Consider the following 12,998-nt stretch of genomic DNA (forward strand, 5'->3'; position numbering starts at 1 on the left):
CACATGCCAGTGTTTTCCCTGCTCTGTGACAACCACTTCAATTCAGAAGTTAAATGGTTGATTGGTTATACTGTATATGGTGTGTTTTTTTTGGTCCTTCCACATGCCATCGGGCACAAAAGGGGCGAAGGATACTACCCTAGAGATCTATCTACTGTACTAGATATGTATCTGTCGTTTCTGTATAAGTTACTGAACTCGATGCCTGATTGTCATTCACACACTTCAGGCAATTTGAAAACCGCAACTAGCCTAATCTGCATTTCTTTGGACTGTGGGAGGAAGCCAGAGTACCTGGAGGAAACCCACCAAGCACATGGCGAACATGCAAACTCCATGCAAACAGGTGAGAACCTGTTGTAAAGAACCCTGGATGTAAAGGGCAACAGTAAGCCATCGCGTGGCCATAAGGTGTGCTAGGAGAAGATTTTTTCCATAACAGCACAAATCTAATGGAATCTCTTCTTTTCAGTTCTGATTTGGCCACTTCCATATGTGGTCCTAAATAAGATTGAGTCAAGTAGGCCTTTATTGTCATTTTATCCATATACAGTTTAGCACACGATGAAACGAAAAAATGTTCCTCCAGGATCAAGGTGCTACATATGACATAAATTTACAATTCAAATTAACAAAAACTGACTAGCTTACTAACTAAGAAATCTAATTAGCTGGCTAGCTAAGACAAACCAGATTAACTTTATAAATTAACAGAAACTATCTAAAGTCCTATACAGAAAAAGACAACATAAAGTGCACGTGCAAATGTGTAGACAAAAGTGTGACAACACAACAACATAATGTTTCAATGCTCTGTGGTAGTAATTTGAGGTAGTGGAATGAGAAACAGTAAACATTTACTTGTGGATAGCATTAAATGTTACTGCTATCTATAAGACATAAAAAATATATAGGACTTTCTGCAGTAAGCCCTCAATCTGAACTGTAAAATCGTAATTCATGGGGATTTTATGTCACTCTACTTCACTGTCATCCCCCATCATTGCTAGTGTATAATTATGACGAATAGTGAGTTGGACTGATGTAAAAGTCACATCATATCTGATTTGACAGTTGGACATATTTTGTGGATTTGACTGTCTGATTTGACAGATTTTTAGGTCAAATTGCAAAAAAAGTAAGTTCTGAGTCTAATTTAGGAACATCTGGAAGTAGCAGAAATCAGAATTTAAGAGATCAGATTCCATATGGTTAGATATGTGCATACTATTATGAGAAAAAAAAAACACATCTAAAAAACAGTTTGGCACACTTTTGTAGCATCAATATCTTATTATTTGTTTCTCTGTTCATTGAGGTCAGTTTAGGAAAACTAGTTTCACTGGAGTCTGATTTGTCTACATTTATAATTTGAACATCCAACAAAACTGATCATAAAGGTGCATTCTGAGTGATCAGATCACAAGTGGGCAACATTAAGGGGGCTCTGGAACACATATGGCCATGTCCCATTTGTAGTGTGCACATGATTGCTTCATAATGTGTCTGGACAGTAACAAAGCACCAACTAATAATTCATATGATTACCCTAGCATCAGGATAAGGGATCATTGTGAGACTGTTTGGCAATAGTTCTGGATGGTAGTGTGCTCTGTCACCAGGTTATTGGATACAGCATAGACAAAAGCAAGCGCTTATTCCTCATTCATTTAGAAATAGTCTGCACAGGTTCATGAGATGCCTTTTTATGTTTCTACCTGAAATAAATACATCTGAAGACTGATACTCAATAAATATGCATGAAAACCTTTGTTCAGCCTAAATTATATATGAAAACAGAAATAAGATGCATTCACAATGCCAGGGGTTTCTTGGCTATCCACTTGTGATTTGATCATCCAGGATACTAGTTAATGCCAGGTGTGAACGAGAGAACCATGATCCTTTATATATCAAAGCATGGCGCATAAAAAATATTTTCTAACATAACATCAAACATTTTACAAATTCACAAAATACTTTTACTATTTACTTTTATTATCATTCTTTTATTACACATTAGTGTCTTCTAAATAACTACATGTAAATGTAAGACAAACACACAGGATGGGACAAACAGCATTACTTAGTCATTGGCTTGAAAAAATGATGACCAATAATTGGTCACTGGGCACACTGCCTACTGCAAGTGTAACACAGTCAGGCTTTTTTGTCAGGGGGTGAGTCAACTATACAGTACCTGCCTTTTTTGCTCCAGGGTTTCCTGTCTGATCCAACGATCATATTACTCTTTTTATGGAGTTTCCACATTTCCCATGTCTACTGAATGTGGGAATTTTTCAGGATTTTTAGTTACTTGCTCACTCCCAACAACATGGCAGCAAGCAGATTAGCTTTACAAAAATTGATATATAGTGCTGCGGGGATAGGCAGAGAATCGCATTCCCAAATTGCTCAGTGTGTCAAAGAGTGTGTTTGTGTGAGCCCTGCAATTAATAGGCACTAGGTCCAGGGTGTATCCCGCCTTGTGTCCTAAGTCTGCTAACAAGATAAAGTGGTATAGGCGATGAGTGAGTGATGTGATATACTGAATGTACAGTAATAGATGAGTATATACAGATCTTAAATCTGTGTATTAATAAAATAAATAAATGTATTAAAATGCTATTTGAACAAAATGTACAAATAAATGTGAGCAAAGATGCATATGTACAATTAGAACAAGAAGAAGCAGTAGAAGGACAAGGAGCAGAAGATGAAGAATTCAAGTTTCTGTCAGGGATGCCCCCTAGTGGCGCACTACTGACACTGCATCCATTGGGGGCAACCCTGATTTTTCATTCAATTTAAAGCAATGAGATTAATGATCATAGAAGCCTTTTTGGCAGTATTTATAATCTACTAAAATTTAATTTCTACTGACCCATAAATATAAATATAAATATAAATATATGTATGCTATTTATATGTCCAGATTTCATTGAGTTAAGTAAAACCTATGTATTTTTTTTTTAGTTCATTCATATTGACAGGCAGTGCCCAGATCTGCAGAAAGCTAAAAACCTACTACAGAGACATATTCAGGATTAAGACATGAGGTGGAAAAGAGGAAGAAGGAAAACACATTAAAGCTATTTTGTGTAGGACAAGGTTACATTTACCAAATATCCAAAAGATTCCTTTGTTTAGAACAATTGCCCATATTAGAGTATAATTTTCCAGGTTGCTCTGTAGTTTTCAATATTTAGTGCTAATTGCTGCAAACACTGCTATAATGATTACTCTCAATTAACTGCATAGTATCATCAGATTTCTCAGAGATAACATTTGAGGAGAGATGGGGTGCAAATCAGGCTGTCAAGACTTATTTTAAAATACAATTATGAAATGACATTGCATGATAAAGGAAATAACACATTGAGTTTGGCCTTGTGAAATTGTTGGAACTTCAGTTCTTGCAGAATCTTGCCACACTGGAAGTTGTAAATTCTATGCATCTACCACTCGTTGCCCCTGTAGCCTACTGCGTGTACTGGCTTACTAGCCTGACAATATATACTACCATATACCACTGTTAGTTTACAGTACATCCCAGCAAACATATTCTATATATATCCTTATATTGTGTAGAAAGGGTTGTATAGAAATGGTCCAGTATGGGTCGGGGTAAAAGTTTTATGCCAGATGCTCTTCTTGAAGCAACCCTCACCATATATCTAGGCTTGGGACTGTCACTAAGACTGCACTGGCATGTACAACCCCCAGTGGATGAGGTGAGGTTGGGCATGTCCATGTCCTGTCCCGACCAACAACATTAACTAAGGATGATGTCAACTGTCAAACAAAATTATGTGTGAATGACCAGCAAAATGTAAACAACCCAGTTCGATTAGAAAAAAATGGGTTTGAAAAAACAAACAAATGACCACAGGCTCCCTGACAATTAATCTGTACAGTACATGCCTACTCTCACGAGATACAAATGTAGAGGTAAAGAGAATCTATAATTCATTAATGTTTCATTAAGCATGAACTTCACTTAGAAACTTCCTAGAGTTCTATAGAACAAAGTTGGAATTCTATAAAACTTCAATGTCATACTGTAGCAGCAGTTCTACAAATGTCTTAGCAGAAGCAGAAGTTCTGTAGAGTAATATTACCATTCTATATAGTTCTATGCATCTATAAAGATCACCCTTACGAAAAAAAAAATCTCTATATATAGTAACTGTCAATATATTAAATAATTTAGTGTTTTGATCTACTGGTAAATCTTTTATCTACTGTTTTTTTATAATAAAAAAAAGATTTTATAATGTTAATATTTCAGGTTTTTTTTTTTTTTTTTTTTACAATATGCTTATATGTAGTTTGAACAAAATGGAATTTATATGCATTAATTAGAACACAACAACAAAGTAAAAGTGTGTGTATAATTCTTGAACATGCATAAACTGGTATTATGATATAATATTAATAAATATAAGCACTATTTTCCTACAGTATATATGGAAATGTATTATTTAATATATTGCATTATATTTTACAACATATTGCTATTAATTTTTTTCAGTAAGGACAAAATTTGCTGCCTCGACCACAGCATTTGCTGATATTGTGACAGCATTACTATTACAAAGTGAATATTGAAATAACAGAATCTTTCATGAATCCTGGATGAGATCTGGGTGATCACCAGTCTGTCCAATACCCGTGGAAACCCTTTAAAAAGCCTTTATAGGCCTGGAATGAAGTGCTGCTACTTTTCTCTTTTTATTCCCAAACACAAAGACATTAGCCCAAACAAAACACAAAGACATTAAAGTTGGTGTGGTATTCAGAGTCGGCATAAGCCCATCAGTGGGACAACTGATCATTACAACTGATATTTTTTACATTATGTAGTTTGTGCTGATGCCCCAAACAAATGGTTCACATTCATAGTCATAGAGAATCCTGACAGTTTAATAATAATTTCTAACTCCTGACATGGGCTGGTTAGTTTTTCTTTTTGACTCATGAGGGTGGGTATATCGCATTGCCTTTTATCTATGTTTCAGAGAAAATTCTCCAGAAGTGTAAAAGCTGAACTTGGCACCTTCAGACCAAAGGGCATAAAAATATTTCCTCACCTTCACAGCCAGCTACTTACAGCAAAACAGTACTGGGTTGTTTGGTTGCAACACATGAATAAGAAAAGTGTGAGTGAACTCAGACTCCGATTTCCTGCAGCAGACCCAGCAAGTGCATTCATTATGTGTAACTCTAACTCCAACAGTTCTTCCTATCAGTTTAGTGTGTTTATTTTGTTGTTGATTCCCCCTGTGGCTGACTGGCGTACGTATAGGTCCTATAATGCATCAACACAATAATAATGGTGACACACCCATACACGTCAGCTGGCTTTTACAGTTCCCCTTGCTGCTTCTTTTCTCCTTGTTCATGGTGGATCCATTGAAGCATATTTTAGGAATTATGTACAGATAAGTACCAGAAGATCAAACACTTCCCATGGCACCACCATGATTTGTATACTATATGTAGAAGTACTAGCAATAGACAGTGCATATAATTTCTCATCTAAGGGCTGCTGGCTGTTTGGTGCCCAGACCTTTCACAGATGAGCTACATGTGGTATCATTTTGCCTGCCACAAGTAAGACTAGCTGTGCAATGTGGTACGAAGCTGACATCTAGTGGTGATAAAAGATAGTACAGCTTTTATTATTATAGAGGGTATGCAGCCTAATTATAGGGACGTGGGGGGGCGGGGAGGGGGGGGGGGGCAGATCCTATCCTAGGAGACTTAGGGCATGGGGCGGGGTTACTCCCTGGACAGGGTGCCAATCCATTGCAGGGCCCACACACATACACACACTCACACATTCATTCACACACTATAGGCAATTTGGGAGCACCATTCAGTCTAATCTGAGCAGGATAAAGAGCATAGATGAAGCTCTCAGATCACAGAATTCACATTTCTCAGACACAATGTCAATGGCTGGATTGGGTAACAAATGTGTATATACAGTACATGCATATATTTTTATATATATATATATATATATATATATATATATATATATATATATATATATATATATATATATATAAACCTGGAAAGGTTGTAGCAACAGTAGGGAAACATTTTCTGAATTATAATGCACAATAAAACATAGATGTTATTTCCATGAAGGAAAATATCCATTCTAATATCTATATATTGTATTTGGAACAAAAAAGACGGCAAAACAAACATTTACAGGACATTTGTGGAGCCAATAATTGTTAGTTGTCTTTTACAATCCTGTCATATATAATTTAGCCACTCGCTGTCATCAGTCTGGGAGGTGTCTGACATTAATAGTGCATGTCTGACACAGATTTGTTTCATTTTTCACATGCAACTGTCGTTCTGCTCATCATCATATATTCTGGTGTACTGTAGCCTAGTTTTTTTTTTCTCAAAGTCGACCTTGAAGAAGAATTTATTTCATCATTTATCAATTCCCTAACCCCCCGGTCACACCTCTGTGATAAATGTTTCTGTGTTAACTTGTGTGTTTGGGGTCAGCCGTCATCAATGTGTTATTACACTCAATAGTGTCTTGCTGAGGGCAACTGTCACTGTGTAATGACCCATAATCACATCACATTGCTCAGTGCAGTAATTCTTGCCTGGACCATACAAGCACTGCATGCATCAGCATCCATCACGACAGACACACTTTCATATACTCAAGACAATTTCTGCTTAAATGATATTATTTTCTCTTCTCAAGTACAAACCCATGTTGACTAGTGAGATCCCTATATCTGGATTTTTCAGTGTGTCTCTGTAAATACTCTTTTCTTATTTACACTGTATCCAGTTGTAATGTATTAACGGTATGGCAAGATTGTACACATTAGTGATTACAGAACCATCACGCCCAATTACACAATGATATAAGTTATTGCTATATTGAATACTGATATATAGTGAGCAGAGTCCACAGGGATGTGGAATGTGTGCTATAAGCATTATTTCACAACAGGAAAATGTTGTCACAGAATGTAACTGCCCTGTTGGACATTACTCCAAATCAGAAGTTACATTAATTCCCAGGTTTTGAGAAAGTCTTTTTGGAGTGGGTCAGAAATTATTTAAATAGGTGTTAAATGTATTATAATAGCCTGTTTGTCTAGAATCTGTTGCATAGAGAAGGCTGCAATTACCCCAAGGATAACACCTATCCCTTTTATTCCTGCTATATCGTTTCAGACATGAAGCAGGCAGTCCTGGCCCAAACATGTTGAAATGACTTGAAGCATGGTCAGGACTGTATTTTTTACAAGATGCATTTTTTTCCTCAAGTTGACATCAAGTTATCTGTTCATTTTCATGGATAAAGCATTCCACTGTCCGAATGATTGACAGAACGACTGCAATGGGATCTAAACCACCTCAGTTGGCTTTTCCATCGTTAATGGATATACAGCCTTTATTAAACATTCAATTTTGATTAATCAGAAATAATAATTTCTCATGATAGTAGCACTGTCAATTGTTCTGTCTGTATTACACATCACAAGTTAATGTGCTTGTTCTAAGGCATTACTGTTTCAGTAGTAACACCATATTAACCGTTACTAGGCCTAACAATACAGTAATTGGATAAAATAAATGTGTTAATTAAAAAAAAACACATAACATATTGACATATCGAAGTGTTTTATACAGAGTCGTCAAGAATCTTTCGGTTTTTCAGTTACATGATGACAAAAGAGAGACGTTTGAACACAGAACAACTGTGAGCTTCAATGCATATGTTTTAATACTTGTTTTTATAGAGTGCAATTTTAAATAAATAAAAGAGACATATCATAGTTTTTTTCATTTAATCTCTTTAATGTTTTTAGCGCCTACAATGTTGGACTCCGAGTGCAAAGGTTTTGAGTGCAAATCAGCTTAATCCGGCAGGCACTACTGGCAAGATTAAGCAATGTGCTTAACCGTGAACTGTTCAGTTGTATAGACTTAGATACTGCAGGTGTAAGTCAATCTGTATAGACTTAGATACTGCAGGTGTAAGTCAATCTGGAGTGTCACCAAATGCCACTGATGTAAATAGAATGCAAAAATAAAATGTGCAAATTGTTGTGGTGTAAGAGCAATAAAATACATCAGGTTGTGCTGTTATGGAAAAATAATCATCTTTGGGGTTGTAATAGTGCAATGTGAAAATGAGCATTACACCATCCTGTAGCCGGTTCTTTTTCTATAACAGCACAACCGATCGAATTTACAACAGTTTCCCAATCGCTCTTCATGCTGTGTAGTTAAAGGCATGATCTGCACATGGCTGTACAATACATGATCAGGTTAAAATCTCTCTTCTCTGTGAGGGAAAGTGGACCACCAACACGCCACCCAGCAGGATTATAAAACTGATCTAATATGTTCCTCTGAGATCCTGACTACCCACTTAAAAAAAATTTTGTTACAAATATTTAAGGTTTTATCCATGTTCTGGTCAGTGTTTACTTGCAGTTGCTGTGTTTCTTTATGTCTATGTAACTCACGTGTGAGTCCACAGGCGATGCTGCAGGGAGCACTGCTTCTCCTCAGGCAACATCTCTTATTTTATGGAAGAAACCTATAGACCTAGAACACAGACTCATTGGTAATAGACAGTCAGACTTCGACTCCTCAGAGATGCACGGGTGCTTGTAGTGAAGTCATTCTCAAAACACATTTGAATGATGATTATTTCAGATTGGGTGAAAAATTAAAAAGGGAAGAACCGGTGCAGTGCTAGGATATGCAAATGTATGATTTATATTCAGTCTTCGACTGTATGCATGTCGAAAGGAAAGAGTGTGTGGAATATGAAGGAGTGCAGTCATATCAGCATAAATAATTGATGATTTAGAAAATAAAACTAGTAGATTTCAGTGAATCATATAGATAAATGACACAAGCCATACAGTGTGGGCAGGAGATCAATCACGGTGAGGCACTGAAATATTACAAGAGCAGATCCTGCCCATCATTTCTCTTCATTTTAATGCCCAGATCAATCCCAAAACACACCTGACACCAGCCCATCTGGCATGTGTGTGTCACAAGTCACCATCTTTCATTTTGCACTGCAAGGCTCCAACGGGAACCGAGACAAAGACAAAGACAAAAACTGTCTATAGAGAAAAAGAAGAAATAGATTATTTTATTGTACAAAATAAAAAAAAAAAAGATCAGATGATCAGTCACAAACAACGCCTTTCTTTATTTCACTTCATGTTACATTTTGTTCTGTGTATATAAAACTTTATGATAATATTTGGACTCTGTAGTTGTAGAAAAGTTATCAGTGGCAGATCTGGTTATTGAATAGAATCTTAATATGAAATATGAATTTAACATTAAATATGAATTTGTTTACATAAACCTGATTAGAATACAAAAAAGATATTTTGATATAAAGTTTGATATAAAATTTTATGCTCTGAAGTCTGAAGTTGATCTGAAGTGGTTGTAAGTAAAACAAAGGAAATGTTGTATAATTGATGGCCAGGTCACAGGAACACCATGGCGCTTCTTCCAAACATGTACACCATTTAACTTCCAGTAGGGGATCTGATTACCAGCTCAGGAGGAGACGTGGGTTAATTAAAGTTGTTAGAGTAAAATCGTTCCTCTACTATGAAGGCCAGAGAGGTGAAGCGAGAAAAAGAAACAGTAAGAGAGCACAAGTAGGAGATAGGGGCTGTCTCATTGACCTCCCCCATGTTCTCTGACAGTGATTCATGCCGACTGTGGGAAACACACGATTCGTCTCAAGGTCAATCCTATCACGCCTTGTCTTTCTGCCGACCCCTCTACTGTTCCTCCTTGTCTCCTGGTCCTCTCTCTTCTTGTCCTACACTCAACCCTCCTCCGTAGTGCCCTTTTCAGCAGGCGTCTATCTGTCCATCTGAACTTCATTTCACAGATGACAGGCTCCAGCCTGATGCAGCAGCTGGCCGAGAGAGGGGGGTCTGCCTGACTGCCTTAACTCTAATCAGCCTTTATTGCACTCAGGGGAAGAGCAGAGGCGGCCCCCTGCCAGCAGGACTCTCTGCTTTTCTGTTTCTACTAGAGGAAGAGTACGAGGATGTAGTATTCCGTGTCGATAGCACGGACAGTGTGTTAAACAAGCACAACAGAAATACCATAACGTCTTCAAAAATTTCAGTGTTCAATTCAACTCAATTTTCAATTCAACAGATTTTCAGAAATTCAGAAGCTCTCTGATGCAGAATGAAGTACAACCACTGAGTGGACCTTGACCACCTTAACCATGGGACTTCGTCCCTGCCACTCAATATGCACATGTGAACGTGTGTACTGTATGTTTGGTGAAAGTGTGTGTAGCTCTGGGGGGAAGGTATAGCAGGATGCAAACCTTCTAGAAGCTGTGCTCTCATTCCCAGGATGGGTTCAGCCACAGCAGGAGTGAGATGTCTGCACTAATGCACCTGCCACAGGCACTCACGCTCAGCAACCCCCTGACAAGCCCCCAAGATACTCGCTGCTCCTTTCGGCTTCTTCTGCTTGTTCTCCATCCATCCACCTTCACTTTCACCCTTACCATAAAAACGCAGACAGGAGCTGTGGAGTGTAGATGGTTTTCTCTTTATTCTTCACATGTGTTTTGCAGTTTCTGTGTAACTTGGTGAAGATCCAGGACTTGGTAACTTGGTCACATGTAGGTTCCTGAAGAAAAAGCACAAAAACATCACTGATGTACATAATTGTTCAAATGTTATAATTGTAATAGTCTGTACTGTATATATTGGTTGTACCAAAACAAAATGTACTTTCTTGAGAGTGTAATTAGTAGGGGACCCATACTTAGAAAATGTATATTAAACCAAATTAAACCAAAGAGCCTTGTTCACGTTTTAAATGTAGAAGATTGGTCAAACCTTACAGGATTTATAAAGGCCTGTTTTCGACTTTGAAACTGATGTTGAATAAGAAACAACCCTTTAACCTCTGAGATATAAATATCAGAAGCAGGGGACGGACATTGCCCTTTAGGTAAATGTAAGTGATAAGGATGCATTCTCTTTGTCTCTGAGTTTGCTGTTCAGGGTGGAAAGGTGCTGCAACTGGGCGAAGCCACGTCCCTCCACTCACAAACTCCCTACATTTACATTTATGCATTTGGCAGACGCTTTTAGACAGAGCAACTTACAAATATACTTGTGACTTGGGAATTGTCTGAGCTAAGGAGGAGGCTTTTTCACTGTTTTGTTTATGTGAAACATGCAAAAACAATGCTAATTTCCCCAGGAATTGTAGAAATTTGGTGTTAGAGCTGTTCTACTGATGTCCGTAAGGAAAGAAAAACAAAAATATGGTTTCAGCCAAACGTACTTTGTAACTGTTGATGCGTTGACATAACCAGACAAATATTTCAAAAAACATAAAAAAATATTTTATAGCCCAAAAGCAAAGTATATACAAATATTATCCGGCATTCGATATTTTCAGGTTTTTTACAAATCATACACAGACCTGTATTTTTCTGCACAGGGTTAAATATCACACAAGCTAAATTGTTAATTTTTTAAAAAAATACAATTTTAAATCCCCACAGGAACACCTCATCCTGTTACTTTAATAATTGTCCAGTATAGTGTAAGTAAGCCCAGAATAACAAACTCAGTGCCTTTGCACAGGTCTGAAAAAAACTTGGCCTGTGTTCACAGATATTACAATCTGTTTTGAGGTAAACAATTCCAGAGCTGTGATTTGTTTAGCTTTATGTGAATACTTGTGTCTCTTTGGATAATGTAATTGCAGTAATTATGCCCTGATGAATCCTCATTCCTGCAATTCACATTAGCATAGACTGTAATTATTTACGCCCAGCAAAACCTAATTATTCCCAGCACTCCCAAATTCTCCATTTGATTGCCCACAATTAGTGCTTTATATAGCAAGTAGTCACCTTACAGTCAGAACAAATCCATGTGTTGTTTAATTGCAGTTAATAAAAAGCATCATTATCATCATTTGGGTCGGATTATGTGCTTATACAGTTTACGTCTTAACTAGGTTATATTGTTCTTTAGTGTTTAATTTATTACCGGATAAATAAATTCCTCTTTTGGGCCTCTAGCTAACAAGAGTGGTTAGCAAATGATGCATGTATACAGTACTTGACACATTCTCACACAACAATGGTGTCAGTATAGTGCAATTACTTTATAACTGGAACATATTAATACACACTATTGGTGTACTATTTTCTCTTTTCTGTCTTAATTACTCAAACTGTCACTCACATTGGGCTCCATCTTTAAACTTTAATTCTCATTATTTACACCACTTTTACCCACAACTGTCACTTGGCAGACTGGAAAAAACCAGTCGCATATCACAGTGGATGAATTTAGAAAAAAAAATTAAGAAGATTTTCGCAAGCTTTATACTTTTCTTTATACCACAAAATTACTTTCCTTTAATGTTCTGCAAAGTATTGTTTTTTTCCATTTCTAACCTCGCCTTGGCATCTGCCTGTAAAAATCATGCCACCTAAGGAGCCAGTTAAACAAACACAATCATGTAACTATTCAATCTTCCCACATCTAAGAAGTCTACCCAAGCCTAGTGTGCGTTTCTTACAAATTGATTTGGTTTGCTTTTTGGATGCCATGCTGTAGAAAAAAATGCACATATCCCTAATTAGTTTGTAATGAGATAGCGGCTCATGTTCTTGTGCCATTTCATCCTCAAAGCAGAGTTTTTCAAAATGTTTACATAGCATAATAAATACTCGTTATAACAAAAACAAATGTGTTAACATAAAATAACTGACTTAATTAATCACTGCTTATTTCAGTACTGATGTTAGCATGTTTAGAGAGCAGTGGAATGAAAAGATGATGAGGCTCTGGTTTACATGCTGTTCATCCATCCATCCATCCATCCATATAGGAACATCTGTAGTCCAAGGTACCATGAAGGCTAATGGCCATTGGTAACTATTGTATTTATTCCTG

The sequence above is a fragment of the Clarias gariepinus genome, chromosome 2 (genome assembly GCF_024256425.1).
Source record: "Clarias gariepinus isolate MV-2021 ecotype Netherlands chromosome 2, CGAR_prim_01v2, whole genome shotgun sequence".
Lineage (NCBI taxonomy): Eukaryota > Metazoa > Chordata > Actinopteri > Siluriformes > Clariidae > Clarias > Clarias gariepinus.